The sequence below is a fragment of the Ammospiza nelsoni genome, chromosome 29 (genome assembly GCF_027579445.1).
Source record: "Ammospiza nelsoni isolate bAmmNel1 chromosome 29, bAmmNel1.pri, whole genome shotgun sequence".
NCBI classification, from domain to species: domain Eukaryota; kingdom Metazoa; phylum Chordata; class Aves; order Passeriformes; family Passerellidae; genus Ammospiza; species Ammospiza nelsoni.
This window is the reverse complement of record NC_080661.1, coordinates 2,599,397-2,625,892: the sequence shown is the minus strand read 5'-3', so window position 1 is coordinate 2,625,892 and position 26,496 is coordinate 2,599,397. Positions and strand designations below refer to the sequence as shown.

The following is a 26,496-nucleotide window of genomic DNA, read 5'->3' as shown; positions in this document are numbered from 1 at the left end:
CCCAAACTTCTTTCACTCTGCTAGCTCATGAACTGTATGAGGATTAGAAAAGATACCCTTAGCAAGGCCATAGGCTAATAACCCTGGTAACTCCTTTTTTAAATCTACCCCTTTTATCTCTCGCCACTCTAAATATGGGGCGAATAAACCATATGCCGCTTGCCTATCCATACCTATTAATCAGCGCGCGCTGTTGCAGCTCTCCAGGCTCCTGCGACACGTATTGGCTTAAGTCACCGTTGTGAACCTTAAGGGTGCTTCAAATTCCGGCACCGTCCCTGCTGCCGGGACCCAAACCCAACTTCCCGACTGTGGCGTAATCCCTTTTTCTTTTAATCCGAGAAAAAGGGCAGAGATTCGGTTATGCCCGCATTCTCCACCATTTGTCGACGGAAGGAGACCCAGACATCAGTTTGATCATCACAGGCCCAATTTTATTGATCAGTACGGCGGGTTAAATACAGTTAATAATGAGCTTCATACATATTGCAAAAGTTGAGCTCAGGATTGGTCAGTTACATATCAGCACCTACGCCTACTTCTGCATTCCTATGGTTCTACTTTTGATACTTTTCACATATTCTCAGGATATATTCAGGACTAATCTCTACTCCCTTTCCTCATGTTGCAGCAAGGTCACTACTGACCTTTCCTTTTAGCTTGCTGACTTCTGACTTTTCTCCTTCAGCGGCATTATTTCAGTGTGGCCTTTCTCAGCTAACCAATTATTAATAATACTCTCCACAGGGACCAGCTGGGATGCTCGGTTTCCAGGGGCTGGGGTGCAGGAATGGGATTCCCCAATTTGTTGCCCCTGCTAAAACTGTGCTGCCCTCACTGCCCTCCTGCCTCCCATGGAAAGCACAAAGGCAACGGTACGGTCTGGGATAAGAATAATTTATTAGGAACAGGAACAAGATAAGGGACAAACAGAACTGAAACAATATTGATAACAGAAGGGATAAATGAAACAGTTTACTGGGAAAACTAAAACACAACTCACTGGGTATTACTGGCCACAATTTCCTCTGTCTGGAAAGGACACCCTTCTTCTCAGGGAGAGAGAGAGAGAGAGAGTATCCCTTTACTGCACCTGGAAATTTTCTGAGGTGGGAGTGAATGTAATGACACAGACATGGCAAGACCATCATGTTTTTCAATGCCACATCATGACACTGGTAGGGGCAGGAAAAGGGACAGGTGTCTTCCCAGCATGGGTCATGGGGAACATGGATCACCAGGGTTCTTCCCAATGTGGGTTCTCCCATGGGGGGTGAAGCTGGAGTGGTGGATGAAGCTGTTCCTGCATTTGTGGCATTTGCAGAGATCCCTTACTGGTGGCTCCGTTGGTGTCTGGTCAAGTGAGAGCTGGTGGTGAAGCTCTTCCCACACTGGGGACACTCGTAGAGCCTCTCCCCTGTGTGGATGCGCCGGTGGATGATGAGGGTGAAGTTGTGCTTGAAGCCCTTCCCGCATTCAGGGCAGTGGAAGGGCCTCTCCTCAGTGTGAATCCGCTGGTGCTGGAGGAGATGGGAGCTGGTCTGAAACCGCTTCCCACATTTGGTGCACTGGTAGGGCCTCTCCCCAGTGTGTATGCGCTGGTGCTTGATGAAGTTGGAGTTGTGCTTGAAGCCCTTCCCGCACTCAGGGCAGTGGAAGGGCCTCTCCTCAGTGTGAATCCGCTGGTGCTGGAGGAGAGTGGAGCTGGTCTGAAACCTCTTCTGACACTCAGGACACTCATAGGGCTTCTCCCCAGTGTGGATGCGTTGGTGGGTCACAAGGTTGGATCTGTAGCTGAAGCCCTTTCCACACTCTCCACACTCATAGGGCCATTCCCCGGTGTGGATCATCTGGTGGCTGATCAGGGCTCTGCTCTGCCTGAAGCTCTTCCCACACTGCAAGCACTTGTGGGGCTTCTCCCCATCATGAAGCTGCTCATGGACCACCAGCTCGGAACTCTGGCGGAAGCTCTGCCCACCTTCCTGGCTCAGGGTGGCTCTTTCTTCTTCAGAGCACCCTGGGCTGGGTTTGGAGGCCCTCCTCATGGGGAATGTCTGAGGTTTTTCTTCCCTGTTGGATTCCTGTGTGTTAGAATCACTCAAAACAGCCGCTTTCACGAGGTTCTGCCATGCAGATTTTTCCTCCCTGGTCTCCATCCTCAGTTCCTTCCCTGGGGAAGGAAGGACAAGGACAGGATGGGATTTGCCTCCATGCCAGAGGGAAGGGGAAGGAGATTCCCCCAGTGCATCCCCGGCAGGATGGTGTTGGTAGCAGAGTTTTCCTCCAGCCAGGGGCTGTGCTGGGCGGGGAGATAGAGCAGGAGAGAGGGGGAAATAGGAATTGACTTCCTCCTCACCTATCTGGGTGTCCCGAGGCTCCTTCCTCTTCCTCACAGCCTCCTTCTCCATCCAGTCAAGGTTTGGGAATGGGAAATGCTGTTCTGGGAAGAAAACAAAGGGTGCGCACATTGTCTTTTTTACTGGTTTGAAGGCAAACCTGGGGAGGGTCTAAACCAGAATTACAATTTAAAAGAAAATGAAGATCAAGGCAATGATACAGAAACACTGCCTGACAGAGTCAGGATATAACCTGACACCCTGTTGTTCTGGGTGGTGGCAGCCATCCCAGTAAATGGTGGTGCAGTCCTGTTGGAGAGATGAACACGATTCTGTCGAAGCAGTGCTCCTGTAGAAGGGTCTGGTCTTCCTGTGGAGGCCCATGGGTGGTTAGGGAGATCTTGTCCTCTGGCAATCCAGTAGGCAAGCTGCTCCTGGTGTAGCAAAGTGTCAGCTTATATCCAGGTAGGAATGCTTGGATCTTCCCCCTGGGCGGAGCATCCCACAATGGGAGCATGGAATTTTATCAGTCCTGCAGTGACACTCAATGGCCCATTCACAGGAGATATCTCCCCTGGAGGGCGCTATCAGGGGTGAGTCATGGAAGAGGTAAAGAACACTGCCCCACCTGTTTATAAGAGTTGCTGAAGGTGGGGATTGAAAACATGCATTTGGTTACATCTTGCATGGCAACCTGAAACAGTGGGGTAATCCCTGCTCAGGGGGTGAACACCACCCCCCTTACCCAAACTGGCTCAGCTGTAAAACCCCCACCCTGGGAATGCCACGCATACAGGGGACAATGTCACACTTGCCCTGCCCCAGGGAAGGGCTCTTTTTCCTGTCATTCCCTTCCTGTCCCCCCTTTTCTATCCCATTTACTTTTCAATAAAATTCATTTTGGGTTTGGTCTCATTATCACCTTAATTGGGGCAGAGGAATCTCTCTAACACTTTTCTTAACCAGACTCACCAGACTGTGAAGTTATTTTGGCACAGTGAGTTTAGGCTCACCGGGTCTCCTTCCGTCGACAAATGGTGGAGAATGCGGGCATCAATTTGATCATCACAGGCCCGATTTTATTGATCAGTACGGCGGGTTACATACAGTTAATAATGAGCTTCATACATATTGCAAAAGTTGAGCTCAGGATTGGTCAGTTACATATCAGCACCTACGCCTACTTCTGCATTCTTATGGTTCTACTTTTGATACTTTTCACATATTCTCAGGATATATTCAGGAATAATCTCTACTCCCTCTCCTCATGTTGCAGCAAGGTCACTGCTGACCTTTCCTTTCAGCTTGATGACTGCTGACTTTCTTCCTTCAGCTTAACCAGCAGCATTATGTCCGTATGGCCTTTCTCAGCTAACCAATTATTAATAAATCTCTCCACAGGCTTCAGCTCCTCTTCCAGGCTGAGTGTCCCTGCAGAGGAACAGGGCATCTTTCAGGCACTTGCACAAGCCCAGGCTTCTCACTTCATCGGGAATGTGGGATGCAGATGGCCTTGTTAAGAAACCCAAAAGCCAAGGGAATGGATTATAGATTACTGAAAAAAAAAAGTCACCCATCTTTCAGGCTAGGTTTACCGAGTCATTTCCTGCATTTCTTCTTTTCAGATTCTTTCAGTCAGCTACTCTGGGAAGTCCAGCTTGTACTGGTGCTTATCATGAACTGATTGTGCTCTTGATTTATGCAGCAAGACACCAAATGTGGAATCATCTATAGGGAACTGTTATGAATGATCAGTCGAAAGCCAAATTATAAAAAATGCGAAAAGATTTCTTTATCTTTTTCCGTGACAAAAATATGGCCTTCAAAACCACCACAGCCAAAGAGACAGTGTCGAGCCCAGGTTCGGTGCTGGCTGAACCTGGATCCCACCTCTATTGCATCGGAGCCTCCACCATTCATGAGAGCTGCTTCTTGTAGGGATGCTTTATATAGTTTATTATGCTTGAGCGAAGAAGTCACAGTTTCTTTTGTAACTCTGCATATTCATAGTTGGTTCTTTCAGTGTGCAGAGCTGGACAATCGCCATTTCCTTGTTGATAAGCCAGCACTGATCGGATTCAGGGAAGTCACGTATTCACACATATCTTTCTGGCGACTTTGGCTATCTTGATCAATGTTATCAACAGGGCAATGATCGCTCTTAGGCGTCTTTCGAATGACTCGGGATAATGGTGATCATTGTGCTGGGTGTGTCTATTCTTGGGCTAAACTGCTGGTTGTTATCTGACCACCTTCAGGAATTTCGGAATTTGAATAGACTCCTGCCTCTCAGGCTGCCTGTGGTCAAAAACTTGGTTGGATTTTGCAATCTTTATGAAATATCTGCTTTTAGAACATGAATTATTTCCCAACATATATTACAACACCACTACAATCTCACAGAAGAAGGCAATCATACAGATCAGTGTATGGTCAAATTGCCCTCTAATGCTCATAAAGTCCATCTACTCTGCATACGCTTACTTTGTATTTTTGTTTCTCAGTCATCACAGAACTGAGAGCTGCAAGAAAAAGAGAAAGAAATATGAACAGTCCTTGGGTAAGGGAAATACTGCACTATCAGGAACTAAAAATAGTTGATAGCATCTGTATCAGGCAATTTTTTTTACTCTCTACCAGTGTCCATTTCGGGCATCCTGTTAGCATGACTTCGGATTTTGCAGCTAAATGCAATGGGCTGCAATTTGAGAGGCCTACAAGAAAAAAACTTATCAGACTTTCCCCCCCCCCGAGTGACAGATGCAAATTACAAAATGAAAGGGCCTACAGAAATTTAAAATTTTCTAATTTTAGAAAAATATAGTATTAGCATCAGATTCCAAGGGCATAGAGATATAGGAGCAGCAAGGAAATGCTCCCAGAAATGTTTTCTAGCCTGAAGAGACAAGCTAGCCACAGGAACAAGAAAGAGCCACTTCTTTTAAAATGTGTGAATTACTGAATGCAAGAGCCATTGGCCCTTTCAGCTTCTCTTTTTAACAAAAAGTAAGCTATTAACTTGTGTTTATGAAGACTTTATTTGGACTTCAATGTTTTTGAGACAGCTTCTGAGCAAAATACAAAGAAACTACATTACATATCAGTAAATGCAGCATTTAGAATAACAACTAAATAGTCCTATCTCATAGTTAAATGTTCAGTTCTTCATGTGATCAAGTCCATGAAATTAAGTACCTAATCCAGTTAAATCCCACCTACACCTCAGATTTGCCTGTGTAACTGATATTTTTCACTCCACTCCCTATCCCTTCTCTCACCACAGTCCTCAAGCCCTCAGCCAGGCACAAGCCAACTTATCACCTCAACTGCTGTTAGCAATTACCAAGCACCTGTTGGTAATTACCTGAGCACCTGCCCCACCCACAGCAGCTGTAGGTCCCTGGCTGCTGGGAGAACAGGTCTGAAGTGCAGACCCCAACACCACCATCCCCCACAAAATAAAAAGAAATTAAAACTTTTCTAAATAATTTGAGACTAGTAAAAGATCAGGACATGGAGGGACTTGTTTATCCCCTTTAGGCCAATCAAGAAAAAGTTTATAGCCTTCTCTGGAAAGGGAAGACTGGGGTTTTTTTCTTGAAGCAGAAGCATGTTTTATCAGCCCAGTTTCCTTCCTCATTTGTTCCTGCTCCCCACGAGGCCATTCACTAGGCATATATATGTAAATATCTATGTCTGAAAACACATCTACAGGAGTGCATGACTTACACTGGTGCAATTTAAAGCATAGTTTTTATTGTGCAAAAATGCAAAAATCTGTTCTAGAAGAGGCACATCTTGTGGAGCTGTAAGGACCCTGCCAGCACATCTGCTACCAAAGCAACAACTCCTGCTCTGCAGTGGCTTGAGCGGGCTGAGATGGAAGTGTTTCTTCATCAATGCCTAAACCACAACAAAGTAGTGGTGACAAGCCTTTTTTCCAAGTCTGACTGAAGGTTTGGGAAGCAGGTCTGCCGGCAGAGGGCACACAGAAGCATGACACGTTTGCCTACTGTGCGCAAACCCTAACCCTAACCCTAAACTTTGCCTCTCTGTTAAACTTTGTGTCCCCATTTTGCAGATCTGGCTGGTTACAGTCCTACCGAGAAGTTTTCTCCGGACACTTCCCATGTTCCCTCACCCACAAAGTCCTCGCCTCCCGTCCAGAAGAGCTCTCTTTTCTCCAAGCTCAGGAAGAAGCTGCCGCCTGTGTGAAGGGTGTTTGAAGAATAGGATTGATGCGTTAGGCTTGATAGTTACAGCTGTACATGTGTTCTGATCTTTAGATGTAGTTTTGAATTATTGTGTTTTGATTGTATCTTTAAAATTCGGTGACATATTTTTAATTGGATATTTTTTATTTTGATGATGAAAAAAAAAGTAAATTAAAAACATAAAATTTAAATAAACCAAGAGGAGAATGTGAGACCAGGACCTGCTAGCCTAGAGATTATGGGAGTGCAGCTCACTCAATGTGCCAGTGTCTCACCACATCCTTTCCTCATTGGGCCTCTCCTCTTCCTCTTTGGCCATCTTTTCTTTGTGTCATTTGTGCTGCTGTTTTCAACTTGTCATTGTAACAGGGCCACACATTGACATGTTTGGGGGACAATGGATCCAAAAGATCCTGTCTAGTCAAAGGTTTTCTACCTAGGTGTGTTCTGTGCTCACCAAAGGCCTGAGCAAAGAAACCAAGAGAAGTGTGCCCAAATCCCAAAGCTTTGCTCCTTTGCAATCTCCCACAGATCTGGCTCACAGGTGTCTTCAATCACAATTCCATAGGTAAGACGAGGTCATGGATTTCACTGGGAAAAGATGCACTGCTTTGGCAAAGTCACCTGTATGTATATTTACCTGGGACAGCAGTGCAGCTGTGTTGTTTGCACCTTGTTTGCAGAAGGATGAGTGCACTGGGAGGCCAATAACAAGTGACAAGGGCTCCTCAAATCTGCACTGCAGCCTGGGCGCCATTCAGCCCAGAGCTAGGGGATCATTTGTTCCAAAGGACCATTGCTTGCCAGTGGAATGAATTCCTGCACAGCTGGAAGAAGCAATTCTGGATTCAGCTCCAGCTGTTGGTGGGCTGCATGATCATTGACAATGATGCCCTTCCAGAAATTATTCTGCAGTTTCCTTTCATAGTCATTTGAAGCTTTGAAACTTCACATTTCAATTTGCATTGCCTTAGGGAAAAACACTTCTGGGCCCAGTGCAAACTGTAACCTTTGGCAGCCAAGTCCTCATGGTTGCCAGCTTCTGATGTTACAGAATGTCACCTGGCTGAATGAGTTTGCTTAGCTCTGGGTCTAGTCCTGGCCTAGTAAAACAGTTGGTAGCTCTATACCTTCCTTTCTCTTCCTCCCTCTTTTTCCTTATTTTTTGCTTTTCCCCCAGTTCCTCCTCAATGCATTTTGCTGTGGTTATTCAATAAAGGTACATTTGTTTTGGTTATAGCAGCATCTCCCTGTACCGTATCGGTGTTTTTTGCACTCTGAGATCAACCCACAAACTACCACAAAACCCGTTCGTAAGGATGGATCGTGACATTTGTATACATACTATAAAAACCTTCTATCAAGCCTTAAAAATTCTCTACAAATTCATTTCCAACTTTACTGGGCCTGGCACCGCCCAGCTCTGGTGTTTGCTGCCACCTCCAGTGCCCAGATCTGAAAATTCCCTTGTTCTGGCAGAGCCAAGTCCAGCAATTTTCTGGTAAAGAAAGCCAAAATCTGGCAATTTCTGCTGCCAGCACCGGCAATGCCAAGATCTGGTGTTTGCTGCCACTGCCCATACCCCAGTCTGGACATTTCTTATTCCAACACAGCCCAAGTGCAGCAATTCTTTAGAAAAAGAAGACAAAAGGCAGCAATTTCCTGGTGCCAAGACTGTCACCACCCAGACCTGGTGTTTGATGGCACCGCCCATGCCCAGATCTGGATATTCCCCTGTGCCAGCACAGCCCAAGTGCAGCAATTTGCTGGCACAGAAAGCCAAAACCCGGCAACTTTCTGCTACTGGGTCTGGCACCGACCACATCTTGTGTTTGCTGCCCCAGTACCCAGATTTGGAAAATAGCTGGTGCCAGCACAGCCCAAGTCCAGTGATTTGCTGGCACAGAAAGCCATAATTTTGAAATTTGCACGTTCTGGCTCCAGCACCATCAAGCTCTGGTGTTTGCTGGGACTGCCAGTGCCCAGATTTGGAAATTTCCCGATGCCTTCACAGCCCAGGTCTAGCAATTGGTTTTAGCTAGCTTAGGCAGAGAAGTTCCTTTGGACTGTGACTTTCCTTTCTCTTGGAATTGTTTAAACCTGCTCTGGACTGAAAACCCAGACAAACACCGGCAGCAGCTCACACCTGTGGCCCACCGAGCTCTGGGACGCTGCATTCCAGCACCAGAGGGACTCAGGAGAGACCGAGTGAGCCAACTACAACCCACAAAAAGGACTTTCTGAATTTGCTATCTCTTCAGCATTGTCAGAGGTTTGATTTAATATTATTCATTTTTCATGCTTGTGATTACTTTACTTGTGAAATAAAGTGGGGATTTTTCACTTTTCTCAAGGGAAGTATTCTCCTGAACTAGTAGGGGGAGAGGCCGCTTGAACTTGCTTTCTAGACAGACCCCTTTTGGAGATTTCCTCCCAAAATTTGCCCTAAACCAGCACAAGCAGTCACAATGAAAATTTCACCAGTGGCATAATGTCCTGGTGGAAAGTCTTGTGACCGAAGCTCGACCTTGCTCTCCATGAGAGATTCTTGGGAAGAGCAGACAGGAGAAGATTCCTGGGAAACTGAAACAGCTTTCCAGAAGGGAAATGAAAATGAAACAAACAATCCAAGATGTTTTCCTCTATTAATTTCTATGCTCCCCTTTTCCATGTTGCACTACTTCTCCACCCCAGTAATTCCAGATGCACTGCACCTCTAAGATCTGTGACTTAGTGATTTTAGATGGTCTAAAATACCATGAGCCACACACAGTTTTCCTTCCCCTGTTTTTACAGTAAAGCAACACTGGAGGTGTAATGCAGTCCTGGGGTCAGGTAGGCATCCTACCCCAAGGGAAGGTGCCCCGACAGCGTTTGACCCTCAGCAAGGACAATGCCCAGCAGCAAGGGAGGGGATCGCTGTGCCAGTGCGCAGGAGTCAGGGCTCTGCATCCGGGCTCAAGGCTGCAAAGTTCCCGTGTTTGGGCAGACGGAGGGGCTGTCCCCGGGGCGCGCGGGGCTCGAACGTGGGGCTCGTGGGGCGAGCGGGGAACGGACACGGGTACGAACGGCCCCGGTGCTTCAGTTGCAGCAGCGGCAGCGGCGGCAGCAGCAGCAGCGGCAGCAGCAGCGGCGGCAGCAGCAGCGGGAAAAGCAGCAAAAACAGATTAGTTTTCTCTCTTTCTTTCTCTTATTCTCTTTCTTTCTCTCTCTCTCCCTTTCCTGCTGTCGGGCACCCTTCTCCCGGGGTCCCTTGCCCGGCGTCCCTCTCCTCTCCCCGCCTCCCTCTCCCCCGCCGGGCCGGGCCATGCCCCCGGCCCGCCCCCGGCCCCGGGCGGGGCTGCCCCGTGCCCGGCCCCGGCCGTCCCGCCGCGGTCTCGCCTCCGCCCGGCTCTGGCCGTGCTGGCGGTGGCGCTGCCGGGCGGGCATCGGTGCCGGGGGCCGGGGCGGCACCGCCGCCCTTCGGCTCCGCCTGGCCCGAGCCCGGCCCCGGCCCCGAGGCAGGCTCCAGTCCCGACCACGGCCCTGGCTCCGGCCCCGGCTCCTCCCGGGGCCCGCGGAGGACACAGGCGGCGCGGCCGCTCCCGCCGCCTCCGCTGCGGCTTCCCCGGCCCGAGCTCCGCCGCTCGGCAGCGCGGCCGCCGGCCCCGAGCCTCCCGTGCCGCGTTCCGAAGATGGAACGCCTGGGCATGGCCGGCCCGGGGCGGGTGAGGGGCGCTCGGGGGCCGTTGCTGGCCCCAGGCCGAGCGCTGACCGCCGCGTCCCGCCCGCAGGTGAGGCGCAGGAGGCCCTGCAGGAGCGGCACCGGCTGGGCTCGCTGCTGGGGTGCGCTCCAGGCACAACCATGGAGCAGAGAGCCCCGAGAGCGCCCAAGCTGGCCTGGGTGGAGAAGGAGGAGGAAGAAGGCCCTGGAGCTACCCCAGCGCAGGAGATTGAAGAGGTGGTGCCGTTCATTCCACCGCAGGAGGGTGAGTGGCAGAGGTGGGCTGCTGGGCTGCAGGGCTGGAGCCTGCAGTCAACTTGGCCCCATCCCATCCCATCCCATCCCATCCCATCCCATCCCATCCCATCCCATCCCATCCCACCCCATCCCACCCCATCCCATCCCATCCCATCCCCTTGGGAAATGCCCACGGACAGGACAGAAAAGGGGCCGGGCAGACACCCCGCAGGGGCCGTGCTCCATCGCCCTGGAGCATCCCGGGGCTCTCCCTGCCTGGGCAGCGCAGGGCTGGGCTGTGTTCTCCGGCCTCTCCCGCAGCCCCTCAGCTCTGGCTGCGCTCGCTCTTTGCCAGATGCAGCCCTGGAGCGCACACAGGAGCAGGAACACACCCGTGGCCTCTTCCGCAGAACAGCGAAGGTACCTGCAGCCACCCCCACCTGGGCTGGGCTTGTCCCTGCTCAGCCCAGCACCGTGTGTGCAGCACTCCATGCAACATCCCTGGCTTCTTGCCCTTCTGCTACAGATGGTTGGCAAATTCATGAAGAGGATTCGGGAGGAAGAGACCAGCGTCATGGGCACTGTGCTCAGAGCATACCCTCCCATCTTCAAAACCAACACCAGTGCTGCCCTGCTGGATATGCTTGTGGAGGAGGGTCCTTCCAGTGCAAAGCAAGTAAGCAGCCTGTGGCCTGACTTCCCAGCAATTGCTTGGCCTCCCAAGCCACGCCTGCTGCTTACTGTAAGCCTTGAGGCCATGGCAGTGTGGTGGCAAGGGAAGTACTTTTCTGGAGCAGCTGGGCACATGACTCCCTCTGGCAGCTTTCCAAGTCTCCCCTGCCTTCTCCAGGTGCCCGCCATGGTGAGGTACATCCACCAGTGGCTTGTGGCCAATGATTCTGCCGAGCACAGGCTGGACAAGGCCCTGCTGAATCTCACCAGAGCACACCCGGATGACGCAGTGGTGACACTCCTGCGTGTGGCCCCGTCCTGTGACAGGTATGGGGCCCACCTGCCCAGAGGGCTCAGGCCTCCGCAGCCCATCACCCTGTACCACCTGGCCCAGGTGTGTGACCAACAGAGAGTTCCAGGGCCCTCTGGCTGCTGCCTTTCCCAGCCCTGGCACATCAGCCCCCAAGCCTGCTGCCATGCTCCCTTGCCGCCCCTCAGGGCTCTGTCCCAACAGGGCTGGGCTGCCTGGCTGCTGCTGGCAAGGGCCAGTGGGCAAAGGCAGCGCCGGTGGTCAGCCCGGGCCCCTCGGGATGCCCAGGCCACGGTGCCGTGTCTGAGACCCGCCCTGAGACAGAGCTCTAACCCTGCAGAGCTGCCATCACCATGTGGAAGACCATCATGTGCTCGCCCAGGACTGCAGAGCCAGTGCAGCTGATACTCCTGGATGTGCTGGGGAGCTGGCCAGAGTGCAGCACATGCACCTCCGATGGGGACAAAACGGGTGTCTTTGTCCTGGCTGTGAGTTTCTGTAACTGGCCTTTGCTGGCCCCAAGGCTGCCTCTCCAGCAGCTCTCCGTCCTCCTTTCCCCACTGCATCTCCCTGCCTCAGGTGCTGGGTTGAAACCTGGCCCAGGGGCAGCTTCAGGCCCACCAGGCCCCGTGCTCCCCCTGCCAAGGTCTCTCCGGGTCTCTCCCTCCCCTTCTCGGGCTCTGCCACACAGACACCTGGGCACTGAGCGCTGTCTTGGGGGCTTTGTCCCTTGCAGGCAACCGTGGTGATGTGGAAGATCCTCCAGGAGCCCTGTGTCCCACGTGTAGTGACGCTGTATTTCCCCCACCTGTTTGTGCATCTGCTCTTCCAAGTGTTCTTCAGCACAGAAGAGATGCCAGAGGAGGTGGATACCTTCTGGAAGAAATGCCAGGAAGAGCACGGCCTTGCCACCAGCCCCAACAGGTGCTCCATGCCACTCCTCCTGTCCCTGCCACATGGCCTGCGAAGGAGCCGGTGCTGCCAGTGTGACCTGGGCTTTGCTCTCTGCCCACAGGTTTGCAGTGCAGACCCTGCAGTCCCTGCTCTGCCTTCTCCAGTGTGAGCAGGTGGTGGTGTCAATGGAAGGCAAGCATGGCTGGGACACGCTGCTCTGCGTTGATACCCACCACTCTGCCGTGGCTCTGCTGGCCGGGTGAGACCCCCCTTCTCCCCATTGCTCCTGGCATTTGTGCCCCGTGCCTGGGCTGTCCCACACAGTCCCCGTGGCTGGGGCCAAAGGGACGAGGGACAGCCAAGCAGACTGGAAAATGCTGGGAAAGGAGGCTGCCTACGAGCGGCCACATCTCAAAGGGCCCAGGTCCCCTGGCAGGGTGGTGGGGAAAGACAAGAACCGTGTGAGTCAGTGCTGGGAGAGGCTTCCCCCCTCTGCCCCCCGGCTCAGGATCTTAATGCCATTTTCTGCCTTGCAGGGAGATGCGCCATGCATCCAGGCCCTTGTGTAAAAGGATCTTATGCTGCCTCCTTGACATGCTCAGTGAAGAGATGCCATACTGGGATTTCCCTGCCCTGGCATTCCTTGCTGAGGTGAGCCTGAAGGCCAGCATGACCTGGCTGAGCTGCCTCCCAGCTCTCTGCCCTCTCATCACCACAGACACCTGGGACGGTGCCCATGCCCTGCGCTGCTGCCTGGGCCCAGCCCTGTGCGGCTCCGGGCTCCTGCCCGCCGGCTCCCCAGTCACTGCCCTGTGCCTTGCAGGTCCTCGAGTGCCTGGACTTGAGGGACTGCAGGGACAGCATCATGGATGTCTTGTCATGGCAGCTGCGGAGGGAGCGTGCAGACATTGGCAGCCAGCTGCTCAGGGTCCTCCTCCCGCGCAGGGACCATTCCCCGCTGGTGAGAAGGGGGCAGTGGCTGAAGCCGTGCAGGCAGCGTGGGGCTGGGCAGCGCAGTCGCTTGGCCCTGCCTGGGCTTCGGGCGCTGGGGCAGCTGCCCCCAGCTCTCCTGCCTCCCACTTCAGCTGCCCCAGTGCTTCAGAACAGGCCTTTGGCCTCTGGGCCCTGCGGCAGCAGGGTGGCCTTTCACAAACTTGCCTTCCACGCAGGCCGAAAGAATGCGGGGCCTGACTGAAGGGCTCATGGAGCTCCCGCAGGTCAGGGTGACCACCATGCTACTGGACTATCTGTTCCTGGATAATGGTGCCCCAATACCCAGCCCCATGGCCCTGCAGCTGGCTAAGGTGTTCCTGCCACTCTTTGACAATGTAAGGCTCTGTAAGGCCCCCAGCCACGGCCACTGGCTGCTGCCCAGACACTTGGTGTCCTGTGGAGATGCAGGCCTGTGCCAATGTGGGCCAGAATCAGCTGCTGCTGAGCTCTTGCTGCCTTCCTGTTCTACAGGGTGACAGCCAGGTGCAGCAGCTCTCCATGACTGTCTTTCAAAACTTGATGTCTGCTGTAGAAGAAGAAGGAAAAACGCTCCTGATGACACAAGTGTGTGAGAGCCTGCTGCCACTGCTCTTCCATTGCCATAATGAGAATCTGCGTGTGGCAGAGGTGAGGACTCGTGGGCTGCTGATGTCCCCCTGGCAGGGGGCTCGCCTGCCTCCTGCCCTGCGCCTGCTGGACTGCAGCCTCCTCCAGGCTGCAGCTCCTGTGCCTTGGGCTCTGGGGCCATCTCTGCCTCTCTGCTGCTCTCCAGACTTCTCGGGAAACACTGCTTTGTGTGGTCAAGTTCCTGAAAAGGAAAGCTCTTGAAAAAACTGTGAAGAAAGAGAAACTCTCAAAGTTTGCTGAGCTCCTGGTAAGGATGGCCTGCAAGCCCCAGCCTCACCCTGGAGAAGGCCCCTGAGGGCGGTGCTCAGTGTGCGGGGCTGGCAGCTGTGCCCCGGCCCGGTGCTGCACGCACAGGCCGCGCGGGCTCTTCTCCAGGCTCCCGTGGGCCAGAGCCTGTTGCCCACGGAGCCCCGGCCCGGGGGGGCTGCGGGGCGGCACTGCGGCTCCCCGGGCAGCAGCCGGCCCTCTGCCCCCTCCCCTCGGGAGCCCTTGGCCAGCGGCCTCAGGGCTGTGCGGGCAGGGGAGGCCGGGGCTGGGCGCAGCCTGTGCTAGTTTAGCCTGCGCCAACCCTTCCTTCCTGCCGCTCTCTGCAGCTGGCAGAGGACAGGAGCCTAGCGGCTGAGCACCTGCGCCGGGCCCTGCGCTACGTGGAGAGCCCACAGGAGTCCCTGCGAGAGGCGGCCATCAGGTTCATGGGTGAGTCCCGAGCCTGGGCTCCCTCCCCAGCCCACTGCAACACGGCCCCAGCCCCGCCTGCTGCCCCGGCAGCGCCAGCCATGCCCTGGGGCGCCGTGGAGCCCCGCCTGGCCTGGGCATTGCTGCTGCCGCCCTCTGGCAGCCGTGCTCTGGGGCAGCAGCGTGCGGCAAGGGCCGGGCTGAGCCCTGCCGGGCCAGCAGCCCGTGTGGCCGCAGCGCCGGCAGCGCCGCTGGCAGGGAGCTGTGCTGCTGGGGCCGTGACAGGCTCTGTGTTCACAGGCATGGCCGGGCGGCGCCTGAGAGGGCAGCAGCAAGAGCTGCAGCTGATCTGCACTGGTGAGTGAGGGCAGCGGGCTGACAGCGGGGGCTGCCGGGGGAGCTGCAAGCCCTGCCCCAGCTGTGGAGGGCTCTGCTCCTGTGGGCAGAGCTCACAGAGCTTTCAGGGCCATGTGGGCCATTGGTGGCCAGCAGCTTTGGGCTGATCCCCTTGCTCCCTGCTCCCTCCGGGCCATGGCAAGACCTGGCTGGGATGGCCTTGGCAGGGGGCTCTCCTGGGCTCCCCGCAGATCCGGCTCTGACCATGCCTCTGTTCCTCTCTCTTGCAGCCCTGGAACCCCTGACAGAGGACACGAGCAGTGCCGTGTCACAGCTGGCACTTGAAACACTGCATGTCCTCCGGGCAATACAGCGTGGGCGATATTCCACCATCTGGAGGCTGCACGATCAGCTGCGCAGGGCATGGCGGACTCGGCCTCGCCTGCCGGGGCTCGGCTGCTGCACTGCCAGATGACTGAGGAGGAGAGCTGATCTGGGAGGCTGTCTTTGCTGGGGCAACCTGAGCCAGGGGTAATTTTCCTTTTCTTGAAGATTTTTCTTCTTTTTCCTTTTTTATCTAGATTGTAAATAAATAATACAGAGTATATGTCATGATATATATTTGTATATATTATAGATTATTGTAAATAACTCAATTCTAGAATGTGTTATGATACACAGACTGCCAGGAGCTTTTCTTTGCTGCCCAGGGTCTGCAGGGCAAGAGGCAGGAAAGGGTGAAAAGGGAGCTTGTGCTCAGCAGCAAAGCAGGCTGAGGGGTGGTAAGGCCCTGAAGGGGGCAAAGGGTGCTTGCGCTCAGCCAGCTGCCCAGGCGTGGAGTGGGCAAAGGGTAATGGCCAGAAGGCACTTGGCCTCTGGTGGTACTGCTGAAGCCTTTGTGCTGCCCACAGAGCGGCTGGGCAGGGGCCAGGGCTGCGGGGATCCCTGCCAGGGCGGTGCCCAGAGATGGCCACAAGCCCTGTGCCAGGCAGGAAGCGCCATCTGTGTCCTCCTGCCCGTGTGCTGCTGGCTGCATTGCTGAGGGCTCCCAGGTGCCTCTGGATGGGGCTGCTCTGGAGCGGCTGTGGGGCTGCGGCGCTGCTGCCGGGCAGCTTGGCCGGGCTGGGGCAGAGCCTGAGGGGCTGGGGCACTGGCAAGCCCTGAGCAATGGGCTGTCAGAGGCCATAAGCAGCCCTTGTTTGCTTTGGGATCACCGTGATTTTGGGGGCAGTGCAGGGGGGAAGAGAGAAAATGTGGGCTTCCCTCAGCCATGGCTGGGTTTTTCCCTACCATGTAGGAGTTGGGCCTTCCTCAAGGCCCTGACAGAGATAAGAGATTTTCCCTTTTTCCTTGTTTTCCCTTTTTGTATCTAATGTCTTTTCAATAATGTAGTGTTTGTTTTTCCAGAGGAAGCGTTCCAGGTGGTTCAGTGTGGATGGGGAAGTGCTGGGGAGCAGCTGTGGCGTGGATGGGCCGTGCCCTTGGAGAAGGCTGAGGCCATGGTTTGGGAGCAGCTTTTCTTGCAGCCATGGCTGGTGTGAGGTGGGTCCCTGTGTGCTTGGCAGGGTGGGATCAGAGCTTTTGGGAGCTGGCAGCGAGCACAGGAGCATCCTGCTCTGGGCAGCTGCTGAGGGCTGGATGTGCCCTGGCTGGCTGCAGGCTGGGCACATGTGCTGCCCTCCTGCTCTGCTGCCAAAGGCAGCAGGGATGGGCAGCTCTGGGCACAGCTCTGGGCACAGCCAGCATGGCCTGGTAACCGCAGGCCTTGGCACAAGGGGACAGGAGCCCTCAGCTGACGGGCACTTTCTGCTTTCTCTCCTTGCAGCCGGGCTCTGCGGGTGCTGAGGCTGCTCTGGGCTCTGCCAGGGCTCTGCTGGGCTCAGCCCTGGGCCCAGCTGGGCTGGCTCTGCCCTCACATTGCTCTGACAGCTCTGCATCAGACGAGCCTGTTGCGAGCACAGCGCCTGAGCTTTCTGCTTTGGCAGGTGAGTGAGACTCTGCTGCAGGCCCAGAGATTGCAGCTGGGGACACACATCCAACTGGCAAGGACCCAAACTCTCCACAGTCCCGGCTGAACGCCTGGATCTCCCCAGGATGTTTTGTCTATCCCATTCTTCCTTCTTGATTGGCTGGAATTGTGCAATTGCACTTTGTTCCTCCTCTAGAAGTGCCACGAGTGGGCCAAAGCTGGCGAGTGGGCCGTGCTCCTGAGGCAGTGCAGTCTGCAGCTGATGGATGGAGAATTGCCCTTCTGCACTGCCAAACCAGAGCAAAAAGCCGTAAGTGGGACTTAGTTTCTCTTTGAAATCTCTGACAGTTTCAAAAGGAATGTGCAGCTCATTCCCAGGCTGAGAAGGAAGGTCATCTTCTAAGGGATTTGGGCTTTGACAGAGTTTCCATTCCCAGTCCTGCTTGGAGATGGAAGGGCACAAAGCAATTTCCTCTTGCTTCGACCACAGTTTCAAATACCAATGTTGGAAACAAAGCCCAAAATCTTTTAAGAGACTGCTGAGGTCAGTAAGATGGATCCATGCCATCAGCACATTTGCAATGGAAATAACTGAGTTCTCTTTTTCAAAAGATCATTTACTTCTTAATGCAAAGAATGTAACTTTGCATTTATGTTTTGGTTTTTTCACTAACATTATGTTATGTTTTTTCACTAAAACTTGGATTTTATTCTTATCTTTTACAATTAACCAATTTTTTTCCTTTTTCCTATTTTTTCCTTTCAATAGAAAACATGTCCTATCACAGGAATGTCCTTTGCTCCTGGTTCCCGTGTGGAGCAGCTCCCTTCCTGCTGGCTGAGCTGCTCAGGCAGAGCCCGGCAGCTCCTGGCCCTGCAGGGCTGAGGCTTTTCCCCGTTGCTGGGCACAGACTGATAGAGCAGCACTGCCGAACTCGGGCACACAGAGGGACCAGCAGCAGCTGCCTTTGGCCACCTGAGGCTCCCAGGCCCAAACTCTGAGCAGCCAGGGCTGGAAGAGACTGGCAGGATCTGATCCCTGACTCTGGGCAGACAGGGCTGCACAAATGACCCCACAGCAGCAGCAGCAGCAGCAGATGGAGCTGACTTTGAGCACAGCCCCTGCCCCTCTTCCCTCCCGTGTGCAGCGGTGTCACAGCAGCCTGAGGCACCTGGGAGCCCCCAGGGCCAGCAGGGACTGGAGATGGCAGCCCTGGGCTCCTGGAGGCTGTGCAAGGAACGGAGCTGGGCACTCCCTGTGCATGGGGAGCTTCCAGATGGAAAAGGCTGCTGTGCCCAGGCAGCTCCAAGGGCACAGAAAGGAGGCTCTGGAGCACTGGATCTGTGCCAGTGCCACAGTCCTGGGCAGCAGCCGGCGAGCCCTGGGGGAACAGAGGGCACAGCAAGAGGGACAGAACCAGGCAAGGGCAGAGACTGGAGAGAGCCAGGCCTGAGAGCAGGAACAGCTGCTCCATTGCACTCTTGGAGAAAGCTCTTGGCTGGTTCAAAGCGCTGAAAGGTGTGAAGGGCAGAGAGGAGGCCACAGCAAACCATGCTCCTCTTTGCACAGCCTCCCCTCTCCGTGTCCCAGAAGGAATTGCATGGACTGTGTTCTTCTCTCTGAGCCATCTCGTTCAGCATGAGCAGCTCAGCACCAGGAGCTGAAGGAGCTGAAGCCTCAGGCCACAGGAGCTGGGCAAGAGGGAACTTGTGGAGCAAAGTAATGCTGCTAAAATAGCCCCAGCTGAATGCAGTGGATAGAATCATGGAATCACAGAATCCTTTCGGTTGGAAAAGCCCTCTGAGCTCACCCAGTGCAGCCGCTCACCCAGCAGTGCCAAGCCCAGCACTAAACCACGTCCCTGAAGTGCCAAGGCCTGGACACCAGCCCTGAGTGAGGCCTGGACAGCAGGCCCTGAGCCAAAGGTGGCCTCTGGATGAACCTTCCAAGCAAAGGTTATCTTTGTATCTGCTCCCTGATGAAATATGCATGGTCATTAGGCCCTGTAATAGATGTAGCCACTCATTAGTGAGACATGTATTGACCTTTGTGTATTTAGAAGCCAGACAAGGCCATGAAATCTGACATCTGGCCTTGTTTGGGGCTGTATGGTCAAAGTCAGCTCCCTTGGTTCCTCCTTGAGCCCTGGCCAGGCTTTGGCAGGGACCCAAGAGGAGGATGAAAGCAGATGTTGCCACACGAGCAGTGCTGTCAGTTTGTTCATTCAGCACTGTCAGAGCTGGGCCCTCTCCCAGCGGGGTTGGAGCCTCACCTGGGGCTGGAGGCACCTGCAGGAATTCCCAGTGCCCAGGAGTGGCTCTGCAGCCCTTGGCTGTGACAGCTTCCCCAGCTGCTGTGTGGGTCTGGGGGATGGTAAAGGCTGAGGGTAAATGCTGCTGGATCTTTGTTCATCACTGCTGCAATCTTTGGTGGGGATGGTTGGGTGCATTGCTGAGCTGCTCCTTTTGTGATTCTTTGCTGCTCTGAGCTGCAGGAAATGACACTGATTCCTTCAGTTGGAGTCTGTGTCTTTGGTGCTGACCCTGCCCACTGGTAAAACAAAACTGGCACAGTCTGGCCAGATCCCAACAAAATGTCACTTGTTCAGTGTAAATGTGAGGACTCAGTCCCATCAGAAATTCCCAGCTGGGAAGCCTTTCCCTGGAGTTCCCTGGCTCTGGAGCGGGCTGAGATCAGAGCCCCGTGGGGGCAGTGGGGCAGTCGGGTAAAAGAAGCTGCACCCCTGGATGGCTTCAAATGCACCCAAAAATTGCAAATGGAAAAGGAAAAGACCTTGTGGGTTTGGGCAGACAAAGATGAATTTGTTAAGAGTCCATTGGAAACAGCACCTTCAGAAGGAACAATTATTGTTGGAATGCTCCCACATGGAGCAACAGAAGAAGGTTCTAATCTGGAGCTCAGATGCATTTGTGCAAGTGAAATATTAATATAATAAATAACTATATATATATATATATTTATAGGATAATAAGAGCTTAATATATATATTTATATTTTATATATGTCCATATCAATCTATATCTATATTTCTCTATCACTGTCTACATATAAAATTATCATAATGTGAAGTAGTGCTGACAATGCTGATTTGGTAGCTTTGGGTGCTGACGGATGTAACACTAAATACCCTGCAGAACAGGATTGGCCAGGACCCTAATGTCAGTGGCCAACTCTGTGAGATTGTATACAATGAAAAAGGAGGAAGGGAGGAAATAGGCTATTTTTACAGGATTCACTGATACTGTGATGCAGAGTGCTTTGTTTGTTCCTATGAAAAATACAGTGATTAAGCCTGCAGGGTTTTTCATGTACCAGACTATGCACAAGCTGCAGGACCTGGTTGAACAGGTTGTTAAAAGAGCAGTTGGAAAAATGAGGAGATGGAACCTTTGCCCATGGAGAACCCATCTCCCAGATGTGCTCCATGCCCTTCACAATGGCTCACTGGGGAAATGGAAACGCCCTGGCTGTGCACAGCTGCCCCCAATTTGCAAATCCAACCATGGGCAGTGAGACTTGGGCTGCCTGGGAAATTGTTCTGGCTGTGATGGCCCCTGGCAGGGCCAGCCCAGAGGCTGCAGGCCTGGGCCTTCATGCATTGGAATTAATGAGGAGAAATTCAAAGCAAATGAGAGCTATCAAAACCGAAACAGGAATTCAGATCCCTCCAGGACACTTTGCTTTGGTAACTGCGCCCTTGGAGCTTGGCCTTGCAAAGTGTTCCTGTCATGGCAGGAGGAAATGATGCAGAATATTCAGGAGAAATTACAGTAATTCTGTTAAACTATAGTGACCAGGATTGGATTATTCAACCCCATGACAGGGTAGCACAATTACTGATCTTGCAATTTTAAGAACGATTTTGCAAAAAGGAGATCCACCTCCAGTCACCACCGTTTGTGGAGATAAAGGGTTTGGATGCAGCAGCCCTGATCATGGAGCCAGAGTGTGGGTCCAGAGGCCAAATGGCCCTCCCGAGGCAGCTGAAGGAGCAGCTCCTAGGAAAGACAACTCTGAGTCCTGAAACCTGGGCAGGAACAATGGGAATGTGTCCCTGCAGCCAAGGATTCTGTGTGAAAACAAGGAGATTTGACAGGGGATTGTTTTACACATCCTGCCAGACCAAATCTCCCTGTTTGCCCCAAGGGCCCCTGTGGAAAATGCTCTGATCCATGGGGCTCCATGTGAAGGCTGCTGTGACACTGAGGGACTTGCACAGGAATTACATCCAGGAGCCTGGGTGCCCCTCAGGGACTGGGACCCGGCCCCTTCCAGCCAGAGGGGAAAGGGCCCCCCAAGCCTTGTTAGCCACAGACAGCATGGTAAAGCTGAACAGCAAAGGGCCTCAGGGCATTATTCTGGAATTAAAAAAGTGCCAGCTCCAGGCACAACAGAATTCTTGTTCCTAACTCCAATGGGATTGAGAAAAAAGAATGAAGAACGGTGTCACTAAAGTACTCCTGATGTCTGTAAGGTGTACCTTGAAAGTCAGCCAGAATCTTTGTCTGTCACAAACACCTCCAGTGTTTCACCAAGGGATTGGTCATCAAAATGTAATGATGAGTTATGATAGATTGCTGAGCTTATCCTTTTGTAATTCTTTGCAGCTGTGCATGATATAAATGACACAATTCCTTCAGTTGGTGTCTGTGTCTTTGGTAGTGACCCTGCCCACTGGAGAAACAGGGCCCCCTCTTGCCTAAGTGTTACCTGGCAAGGCAAAAGCCCTCCCTCCAAAATTCCCCCCTTCATACCCTGAGCATGATGTGCTCTGGTCTGGGTTATGCCCGGGCTCAGTTGGAGTCCCCTGTCCTGGCTGTGTCCCTGCCCAGCTCCCCCGCAGCCCCAGCCCCTCCCCAGCATGGCTGGACGAGGGGCAGGACAGGCCTTGGCTGTGCTGCAGCTCAGCAAGAACAAAACCATCTCTGCGTGCTCAGCCCTGTGCTCAGCACCCGGCCCAGCAGGGTCTCAGTGCCAGGGGCTGTGCCCTCAGTCCCTGCCAGGGGTTTCCATGGCAACTGCCAGGCCAGGTGACCCAGGTGTCCCCCCAGTGCCGGTTGCCATGGAAACAGTGCCCAGCCCTGCCCCTTTCTGTCTGGCTGACCTGGCCTTTGGCCCTGGCAGTGCCGGTGGCTGCTGGTTCCTGGTGCCAGAGCGGCCAGCGCGGCACAGGGCAGGTGGCCATGGCACAGCCCCCAGCAAGGGATCCCCTCTGGCTCTGGGCACTGACACCAGCCCTGAGCACGGGGCCAAGGCAGCTTTCCATGGCCACCAACCATCACAACGGCTCTGGGCATTGGTTGCCATGGCACCAAACCAAGGAACGGGTCCCCGTGGCTGTTGCCATGGAACCTGGTGGCACCAACGAGTGTCACTGCAATTGTACCTGGAACAGCCCTGGCACCGCTTTGTCCTGAGGGTTGCCATGGCAGCCAAGGGCAGCAACAGCTGGTGCTCTGCAAGGGCCCTGGGGGCAGACAGGAAGAGCAGCAGAGCAGGGGCTGATCCATCCCCAGTGTGCTGCACAGCCCAGGGCAGCGTCCCAGAGCGTCCTCATGGAGCTGCCAACAACATCCCCCCTCTGCAGCCCTGGACTCTCCCCCAGCTCACACAGGTGCTCCATCCTTGCAGGCACAGACACGGCAGCACTGGCTCAGCAGCCCCTGTTTGCATTGCACACAGCAGGCAGGAGCACCCCCATGCTGTTGGTGTGGGGACATGAACCTGAGGCAGCACAAATGCCATCAGCCCCTGGGGCCAGCAAGGGCTGGGGGATGGCAGAGAAACCACCCGGGTTTGTCCTGGCCTCTGCAGTCAGCCAGAAAGTTTGTTCCCATCAGCTGGGAGTGCCCTGTGAGTGCCATCCTGTGGGTGCCCTGTGATGGCACTCAAGGTGATCTGTTCCATAACCTTGCTGGGCACCCAGGTCAGGCTGACAGGCCTGGAGGTCCCCAGCTCCTCCTTCCAGCCCTTCTTGGGGATGGGCTCACCTTGGCATCTCCAGTCCTCTGGGAGCTCCCTGCTGAGCCAGCACTGATGGTAAATGATGGAGCGCAGCCTGGGGAGCTCATCCACCAGCTCCCTCATCCCCCTGGGATGGATCCTGTCTGCTCCCACACAGCTGTGAGCATCTGAGTGGCTCAGCAGGTCACCCACTGCTTCCTCCTGGATTCCAGGGGCTGTTCTGCTCCCTGTGCCCATCTACCAGCTCAGGAGAACACTTGTCCTGAGGATATCCTCTCCTAATATTGAAAATTGAAACAAACTAGGGGTAAAGTAGCTCAGCCTTTTCCTTATCTTTTGTTACTATATTCTCCACTGCATCCAAAAAACAGTAGAGGTTCTCCTACCTCTCCTTTTTGCTATTATTCTTTTTATGAAAACATTTTTATTCTTTTTGCAGAACCCTCCAGGTTAAGTTTTAATAGAGTTTTCAACTCTCAGCTTTTCTTTCTGGATGACCCAGCAACATCCTTAAAGACTTCCTGAGTTGCTGGTCCTTTTTCCACCCCTGAGTCTCCAGAAAAGCTCCATGGGCAGCCAGGCCAGTCATTTTCCTCACTAGCTCATCTTCTGCCGCACTGGGACAGGCTGCTTCTTCCCCCTTATGATTACTTCCTTGAAATGTCTCCATCCTTCCAGGACCCCTTTGCTTTTATGGGCTGTTTCCCTTAAAGCAATCACTACCTGATTATGTAATCCCCAAATCTGCAGCCTAAACAGGCCAAAGTCTGCCCTTCCTAATTCCAGTACAGAAGTTTGGTTGCTGCCCCTCCCTCTTTCACAGAACATTGAACACTTCATTATTTCATGGTCACTGTGCCCCAGGCAGCCTCTGAGCCCCACATCTGCCACCAGCCCTTCTCTGTGAACAGCAGCAGACAGAGCTTTCCTTGGCAGTGGGAGTGTTACCAAAAATTTGGTAAAACAGAAAATTCCTTAACCCCAGTGTAGCATTAAGAAGCAGCATTCTTTATTCAGCTGGATGCATGGGGGAGAGCTCCTCCCAAAGCTGTGCATGCTGAGTACAGGAAAGTTTCTGTTTATATTCTGTATTTTGCATACATATTCATTGATTGTCCTGGACTAAAAATACATATGATAATCATTTCCCCAAAATAATTAATATATTTCCCCTCCCCTTTACCCATGCATTCTCCTGTCCTGGGGGTCTCCCTGGTGGTCCCTGGTGGTCATGGACCCCAATGTTCCCGTGGGCCTGGCTGAGCTGGCAGGACACTGAGGCTGCTGAACTTCCAGTTCCCCTTCTCACACAATGGGCACTGTGTGGTTTCCACAGGCCTGGGGTTGTGGAGAACAAGCTCCCGGCGTGAGCTCACCTGGTGAAGACAATTTATCATCTGGTACCATGTGGTCACAGAGTGGGCTATGACACCACAGAGTGGTTTAGGTGAGGTCATCAAGCAGCCATGGCATCATAGTCTGCCTCTGTGACATCAGAGATCCAGCTGTGACATCACAGGGCAGAGGTCTGACATCACAGTGCAGACTATGGCATCACAGACTCTGGTGTGACATCGGAGACCAGCTGTGTGACATTGCAGAATGGGCTGTGACATCACAGAGCAGGCTGTGACATCACAGAGGGGCTGTGTGACATCCCAGCAGGGCTGTGTCAGGTCACTGGGTTGGTCACTCTGCCCCAGCCTCCCCCTCACAGTTTCTCCCAACAAGTCCAATGCTGTCCATGCCCAGCAGGGTCTCTGTCCCCCAGGATCCCCCCGGCCCACCTGGAGCCACAGCCTCCACCAAAGGATGTTCCACAGGATCCACCCCAGAGCTTGACAGGGGACAAGGGGCCAGGGCTGTGTGACCAGGACACCAAGGACAGGGATTATCCAGGTCATTGTGGCCTGGGTTGGGTTGCCCAGGGCAGGAAAGATGTCTGGCAGCTGGAGCAGGGTCTGGGAAGGGCCTCCAAGGTGGGGCTGGAGCCCTTGGGCTGTGAGCAGAGGCTGAGGGAGCTGGGCTGGTCCAGCCTGGAGCAGGGAAGGCTGAGGGGCTCCTCATCCCAGCCTGGCAGTGCCAGCGAGGAGGGGATGGAGAACACAGAGCCAGGCTCTTCACAGGGGGCTGGGGGGAGACAAAAGCTGATGGGTGGAAGGGGAAAGAGGGGAGATCAGCCAGGGCATGAGGAGATGAAATGAGTCAGGCTGCTTTCAGCATTTCCTCAACACCAAGAGCAGCCTGACCTCCCTTCTCCATCCACCACTGACAGCTTTGCAAATCAGGAATTGTTTGAGCTGTTCTGTCCTCAGTCCAGGACAGGAATCCTGATACAAGAACTTAATTGTGTTTATATCTATCACAGAACCACATTAGTCAAAAATTAATTTTAGTACGCAAATCAGTTGTGAACAGTGGACTCATCAGACATGCTGGGACTTTGCACATAGCTCAGGGAAGAGTTTGTAATTGTGTGATTGTTATTTTAATGGTGTAATTTTTATTAAGTTATATCCCGTTCAACTGTGGTCTGTTGGCTAGGTCCAGTGTGGGCTGGAGGGAGCTCAGATTTGCACAAGGCTGCTCTGAGTGCCAGCCTTGGATGGGGAAAATGGTGGGGTGGGGGTAGAGACAGGGTCTGTTTGATTGTCAGCCATGAAAGGTCCTGATTTTCATACCCAGTCAAACTGCATGAGGAGGTACTTGGATTCAATGTCAATTGGAGATTGCACATTTCAATGAATTACTAGTAAAAAAAAAATTACAGGACCTAAAAAAATATTTTCTTGCTGTTTTTTTTTTTAAATTCAGGGTATTCACATTGAATTGGCTTCTGAAATCATACTAATTAACCATACATTTGATTTGAACACCTAAATCAAATTATCCCCAGAGATTTGGCTTGTTAAGGTGTTCTGAATGTTAATGAGCGCTGGGACACTGAATTCCTGCACTGAAGAGCTGAAGGCTGAACAAGCCTCTGCAGCAGGAAAATTCAGCAGCAGCCTCCAAGGTGCTCAGGATCTCAGCAGCCCCCACTGAGGCCATCCCTGCCCAGAGACCGTGGGGGAATGGGCAGACAAGGAGAGCATCCCTGGGGCTGGGGCAGCACAACTCAGAGGCACCAGCGGCTCCAGCTGGGAAATGGAGTGTGGAATGTGGCTGGGAAAGCCCTGCCTGGGCTGGGCCAAGCAGGACAGACAAGCCCTGACTTCCATCCAGTAGAAAACTCTGTCAAGGAGATATTTAAAAGGAATTACAATTGTTTCTGTATTCTGAATTGGACTTCCTGGAGAAAGTCCAACAAGAGATCCTCAGGAGCTCAAAACAACAAAACAGTCTTTACTGGTAAATTTAGAAAATCAGAGAATTTTTGGCAAAAGATTTAATATGACATTCAATCAACACAGAACACTTCTTAAAGCACTGACTTGGCCCATTCAACTTCACAAACTCTAAGCTATTTGAATTTTACATTACTCAAATTTGCAAAAGGATCAAAATAGAAGAAAAGGACAGAAAGAGAGAGAGGCAAAAAGGC

The 26,496-nt window shown here is 53.2% G+C and overlaps 1 pseudogene; it reads right to left on the bottom strand.

Annotated features, from left to right (window-relative positions):
• Positions 1-1,084: 1,084 nt before the first annotated feature.
• LOC132085208 (zinc finger protein 850-like) overlaps positions 1,085-26,496 on the bottom strand; it is a 418,453-nt pseudogene continuing 393,041 nt past the window's right edge.